Genomic DNA, 6923 nt, shown 5'->3' with positions numbered 1-6923 from the left:
ACAGTCTCAGAACTGTTTGTCTCAATTGGCCATTTAAGTTTAATAGTAAAAGACTGGTTAATGATAACAATGCAGGAGACAGAGAAAGCACCCTCCATTGGGGCATGGTCATGCTGCAATCCCTTCTCCATTTCTCCGTCCTGTCAGTTTGGGGCATACATACACACCTGGCATGTTTCAAGCCACTGGGGTCAGAATTTGAGCCAGCCCATGGGGTTGGTCCTCAACATTAATTTTTCTGATTTAGATGGATGTGTAATGGTACCTCTCTGTGATTTTGATTTGTATTTCCTTGATTCATAGTGAAGTTAAATACCTTTTCATGTGTTAACTGGTCATTCGGATTTATTTGTTTACGAAAAACCTATTTAAATATTTGGCCTATTTTCTACTGTCCTATAAATGTTTTCCTATTGATTTCTCAGAATATTTAAGATATGCGGCCAGCAGTTGGTGTGGTGTAAAACACTGGACTCTCACATGGCTGATTGCAGTTCAAGTCCTGGAACTGGCGGCGTGCTTTCTCTCTCTCTCTCTCTCTTTGTCTCTCTCTAGTCAAAATTTTAAAAGTAATAATAATAATAATAATAAAATCTAATAAATCACTCCTTTTTAAAAAAGAATATTTTAAATATATTCTGCATACTGTTTTTTTGTTTTTAAAGTTTTTGTCATAGGGCACATGTGCTCACTGGAGAGAGGCAGAGAGAGGGAAAGTAAGCAATCACAACCCGGAGAGGATGGCCACACTGCAATCCCTTCTCCATTCTCTCTGGATTTTGGACACACATGCACATGTGCCAAGTGGGATTTTCAAGCTACCATCTGGGTTCAAACTGCAATCAGCCAGGTGAAAATCCAGCACCTTAAACACCATGCCACCTGCTGGCCCGAATTTTGCTTTCTTAATGTATAAACATGATCAGATGGCTTTACTACTTCCGTATTTCTCTTTTTATTTTATATTTTCCAACTTTTTGTCTCTCTTTATTGTTTTTGGATAATGTCCTTGGAGCTACCTTTCAGTTTACTAATTCTCTCTTTGTCTTTATAATTTGATATTTAACTTATTCATGACTTTTAAAAATCTTACCAATTTATTTTTTATTAGACTCATTTATTTAATTGTATTATTATCATTTAATTTGCAATAGGGCAAGTTCACTTACCTAAGAGAGAAAGAGAAAGAGAGGGAAAGTGAGAAAGGCAGCCACTAAGCCCAGGACTCAAACTGTGATCAGCCATGTAGGAGGCCAGCACTTCAGCTACACCACCTGCTAGCCCCACCAATTTATTAAGTTAATTTTTTTTCCCCAATTCCCATTGTTTGTTTTGTTTCGTTTTGTCTGCTATAGGGTGCATGTACTCACCAGAAAGAGAGAAAGACAAATAAAGAAGTGGAAATCATTCTCACAGGGGAAGGCCATGCTGCAATCCTCTCTTCACCATTCTCCTCTCAGGATTTTGGGCACACACACACATATGCCCAGTGTATTTTTGGAGCATCTGAGTCAGGGACTCAAAGCACAAGGCCAGACATGTGATATCCATCTGTCTTAACCACCAAGCCACCAGCTGACCCAATCAGTCATTTTTAACATTTCTTAAAACTTACAACTGTGGAGACAACACTTTTTTTGTTGAAACATTTCATGTCTTGGCATTCTAAACTATATACTTAATTTTTCCAATATGTAAAACCCTCAGAGTCTAAATATGTTGTTGTTCCAGCCACATGGCCTGGTTAAGGGAGTCAGACTGTGAGGTTCAAGTCCTGGCTCCAGTAACTTGAAACATGCTGGACACATGTACTTTTCTGTCCCAAATCCCAATAGGATGGAAAAATTAACATATGTATATTAATAAATAACACACACACACACACACACACACACACACACACACACATAATGTTTGTAATCTCAAAAAAAAGTCTAGGTAGAGGCCCAGCCAAGGTGGTAAATGAGCTGGAAGCCTATGGAAAGGCTTGGGTTTGTGCCTTCGATCTTACTGGCTAGAAGGCAGGTGGTAGTGGTGGGGATTGTGGCATGGTGAGACCCTGTCAGAGATAGCTATAAATAAATAAACAATTTTTTTTTAAAGTCTAGATAAGGAAGAAGAAACCATGCTAGGTACTTCAAACAGAGGGAATTTAATGTAAGAAATTTGTTATACAAGCAGGATGGCCTGGAAGATTATAGAAAGAGAGGTGATGTTACCTAGAGATTAGTAACTGACAGAAGACACATAAGACACGTACGTCTACGCCTACGGTTAGAGGGGTTAAAGGGTGTTGTTGCTCAGCCCTCAGGAGTGCAGAGCTGCTGATGCTGCATCGGCACCACTGTTATTATTCTGACTTTGGGTGCTACTGCCTAGAAAGCCCAAAGTCCGTACTCATACTGATGCTGCAAAAGCTGGGGAGTGAGTCCACAGTCCCTTTGAAGTTAGTGAATTGCTGCTGATATTTCTGAGGCCCAAGACTCCCCACTGCTGACCTAGCTACCTTGCTATTGCAGCAGACTTCAGTGGTTTGCAGATTCCTGACATTGCCAAAAGCCTAAGCAAAAAGAGAAAAGGAGTGCCTGTCCTCCTCCCCCTATTGATCTCTAGTTCCTTCCATTAGTAGAAAGGAGCCAGAAACAAGCTAATGAGGAAGCTTAGGAAGGATAGTCTTTAGGTTTGTAGTCCCTTGCAATACGAAGGATAGCAAAATGTGGAAATGTTGCTGAATGTTAACGCCAAAAAGTCAATATAATTTCCTTGCATGACCTTTGATCGAGTCAAACCATGGTTGATTTAATCAGCAGAAACCCTCTGGGGTAGGTTTTCCAGAAGCATTAGAATGTTTTCCTTCAAAGATGGCCTTTTGTAATGAATGTAGTCATTTGTTTTTAGGGCAACCTTTCTCGAATGTGTACAGAGAACCTACATTGCATAAGAGCATCCAATTCAGACTTTCTGCATTTTCATGTGTTTACTATGTGTCTCTGTACCCTCTTTCCGTGCTTATCTTTACTTTCCTTTGTAGTAACATATCTGTGATGCTGTATCTCCATCTCGTTTTGTCTAAGTCATTTTCTCTACCTCTCTATTCCTTCCTAATCTCCTACCTCTCTAAGTTTATACCTAATCATTTTACATGGACATGTTTTATTATATATCTACAGAATAGTTTTAAGTTTTCCATTCTTAATTTAAAACAGAAGATGAATAGATAATTTCATCTATTTAAATAAAAAAATATTCATTTTACATGTAGGGGTCACACCAGATTTTTCTTCCAATGACACCATAAAAGAAAAAAGAAAAGAAAAAAAAATTCTTCTCTTCTGATGTGAAAACACTCTTCTTATCTCAGGAACTTTATAAGAGTTGGTATAAATAATTAACATGAACCTAAGTAGAAAACTACTCCATATTCATTCTTGAACTACCTATATTTTATTTGAATTGAATTCATCCCTATCCTCTCATTCCAGTACTTAATCCAGTCAGGCATTAAGTCGAGAAGGGAGGGAAAAAGGTGTAAATCTAGATTGCACAGCTGTAATTCCAGATAAATCACATTCTTCTTTTTTTTTTTTCTCGCTCTCTCTCTCTCTCTTTTTTTTTTTTTTTTGAGAGGTTTTTGCTATAGGGTGCGTGCACTCACCAGAAAGAGTAAGACAGAGAGACAGAAAGCAAGAAATCATTCCCCAGAGGGGATGGCCACGCTGCAATCCCTTCTCCATTCTCTTGGGCACGCACGCCCGGCGTGAGTTTAAGCCACCTGGTCTGGGACTCAGCCCGCGGTCGACTACATGGGAGTCCAGTGACATAGCCATTACGCCAACTGCTGGTCCCACACCAACTCACATATTCTTCTAACCGTATGCCTAGATTGAAGGAAGGGTATAAGAAGGGAACAGTTACATTTCCTGAAAAGGTCAGATCTATGAATTTAGCATAGATTACAAAATGAGCAATAATCCCCAGAGCCAAGTCTACCCTTGTCAATGTTTCCTTTTAGTAGATGGATGATCACTGCTTAGTCTTACCTTCATCCATCCAAAAGGTATGAACAGCATTCCCCTGGGGTGATTTCATTCTCAATTCAGAGTTTGATTTGAGGTTCCTACATCTCCACTGTAGTTCTTGCTTAAAATAGAATCTTAGAATTCTACAGAACCTCCTCATCTAATTATCTCAATTTGTATAAAAAATTACGACAGATATAATGGACTCATTCAAAGTCAGGGAACTAGTTGGTGATAGAACCTTCCTCTTATTTTAGGTGTTACTTAGCACTTCTTGAGCCTTGCAGAGATTGGCAAAAAGTGAAATAAATCTTTGGGGGAAAAAAAGCAATCTGAAATGACTGCATTCCACCAATTAATAAGTTAGCTAGCTAGGTGGAAGTCAGAGTCAAATTAAAGGGGCAATTGTCCAGGCAGCACTCAAGGTATCCATCTCTAAGTTGTGCCAGCAGGGTGGCACCCTTGCATGACTTAATGAAAATTGCTTTCCCAGACTAGGTGCAGCCCTTGTGAATAAAGATATCCTTTGCTTAGGGTGAAAGCAACCAGCACCAGTGTGCGGTGTAGAAGTGGAGAGGGAGAGGATTTCAGTCCTCGTGTATCCTCCTCCCAACCCCCACTGAGCATCCTTGTACATCTACCTAAATCTTCTCTGGGAGACTATTAGCTATGGGTGGGAATGTTTAGCCAAGTGGCAGTAAATAATCATTCACTTGCCTTCTTGGGAGAGTGACTGCTTAACTGAGTGGAGTGCAGAGGTTTAGGTCAGGAAATAGAGGACTGGTTGAAGGCTGCCCTTGAGAGCCTATGTATCTGTCTGTCCTCGCCCCCAAGGGCCTACCAAGCATTCTGGGAATGGCTTGTCAATTACAGAGTTCTCATGGTGTTAATTCTGTAATTCCTCTGTAAACAGTCTGGAGTGACAGAGATTCTGGAGCTGGCACTTCCATCTCTAAGACGGTTCAAATACTTCCTGTGTCTTCATTTTCTGGAGACAAGTTTGAGTTTGCACTCAACGAAATTTGAATCTTGGCTCTGTCTAGCTGTGCCATGACTTGAGGCAAATTCTTTTCAAGCTGCTAAGGATCCTTTTGCTCATCTGTCAAGTGGGCTTTGTCAAAGGATTAGAGATAACACCTATCCTGTACCTGGTAAATATAGGAAGATGGCCATGGGAGGGGAAAGGGTGCTCTGACATCTTTCACTCCACCGCACCCCAGAAGGAGATAATCTCTTGCTGGCAGCCTTCTGCATTGTCAGTGCCACTTACAAACCTTTAGCTTTCATGGCCCAGAGGAGCTGGGCACCAGTGTGGCTGCTGGAAGAGAACAGAAGATTAGACCTCAGGCTTGATTATCCTTTGGGCACCATAAACCCCATATTTCCCTTAGATCCTACAAAACTGAAAGCCTAGGGAATTCCCTCTACTAACAGGTCTCCTGGTAGACTACAAAGTACCCCTACTTATTTGTGAGGAGGAAGGTCATCAGAGTGGTTAAGAAGGAGCATTGTCATCAGAGAGATCTGGGTTTGAGTTCTGGCTTTATTTACTTATTTTTAAAGTTTTATTTATTTCTTCCATGAGACAAGACAGACAGACAGAGACCAGCACTTCCAATAGGGTCTTGATGCCACAATCCATGCCCAGTGTCATTGGGCCTGCCTGGGATACTCTAAAAGATTCTGGACACAAACCCAGGACTGTCACCATGTGGGTCCAGTTGCACCAGCACTGCGTCACTGCCTGGCCCTGTACTTCTACTTTTTACTATCTGCGAAAGCCTAAGGCAAAAGTCAGCCCGTTTTTTCAATTGCAGAACTGAGTAATACTATAACATTATTCTTAGAAAGCTTAAATAAGATCATTTCCTGGCACATAAGAGGCATTATATACACATTGCTATTATCATTTATTATAATCATTATTAGGGCCTCTACTTGGTGAACTGTTCCTGTCTTTCTAAAAAAAACTTCCCTCCCCAGTGGCAGAAGGAGGCAAGGCCTGGCAGTCCCTGAAACAGGTGACAGCCAGGTTAGGCAGAGGGTGGTGACCAGGATCAGGAAACTGGGCTGTGCACATTAAGTTCCGGGTTTATTTGCATTCTGCCAACTCTGGCATCAATAGAGTGAGTTCTCTGCACTGAGGACTCTCTGGTTGCCCAAGGATGGGTATCCTGGAATTGATGTAGCCAGTGATGATCAAACACCCCACCATTAACAGAAATGCTGTTAGTTGAAGGCATGGGATTGGGATGAAAATACAAAGAAAGAGAAAACAGAAGGTCATAGAAGTTACCAATCACACTTGAAATTCAGACGGGAAAGATTTTCTGGCCACACCCTGCTCTCTCCCAGCGTTTTTAGGAAGCTAGGAATAGGAAATAACGGCGCACCGCAGCTCTGACGACTGGACTAAAAAAGCCTTCCCGGAGGTTCAGGAAGCAGGACCAGAACACACATTATCACAGGCCGAGGATGACGAAATAAAACTATCAAATTTTTACGGGCTTCAGGTCAAACATCGTGTGTAATATCTTTTTTTCCCCTATGGGGATAACAGTAGGTGCTCAATAAATATGTCAGCAGGAGGACAATAAAGGAACAAGCAGGAGGAATCAAAGGCCCTTCCTGATTTGCAGTCCTCCCAACCCTGGTCCCCTTTTCAATTGGTAGATCTCAGATTTGTTCGTCCTACGAACACTTCCATAATCCGATGGCGAACCCCTCAGTGTCCACCAGGGGTGCTGAGATGAAGGGAGACGTGTTTCTCCATGGTCATCTAATCCAGTATTTCTTCCCTTAAATCCAGAGTCGCCGACAGTGGAAATTAGACTCTCCAGCCCGCTCCCCCAAGGCTGGACAGAGGCAAGGTCTCCCCTCGCCGCCCCCTCCACAGCCCCGGCG

The sequence above is a fragment of the Tupaia chinensis genome, unplaced genomic scaffold (genome assembly GCF_000334495.1).
Source record: "Tupaia chinensis unplaced genomic scaffold, TupChi_1.0 Scaffold000527_1, whole genome shotgun sequence".
Classification (NCBI taxonomy): domain Eukaryota; kingdom Metazoa; phylum Chordata; class Mammalia; order Scandentia; family Tupaiidae; genus Tupaia; species Tupaia belangeri.
The sequence above is the reverse complement of the archived record's forward strand: the minus strand, read 5'-3'. Positions refer to the sequence as shown.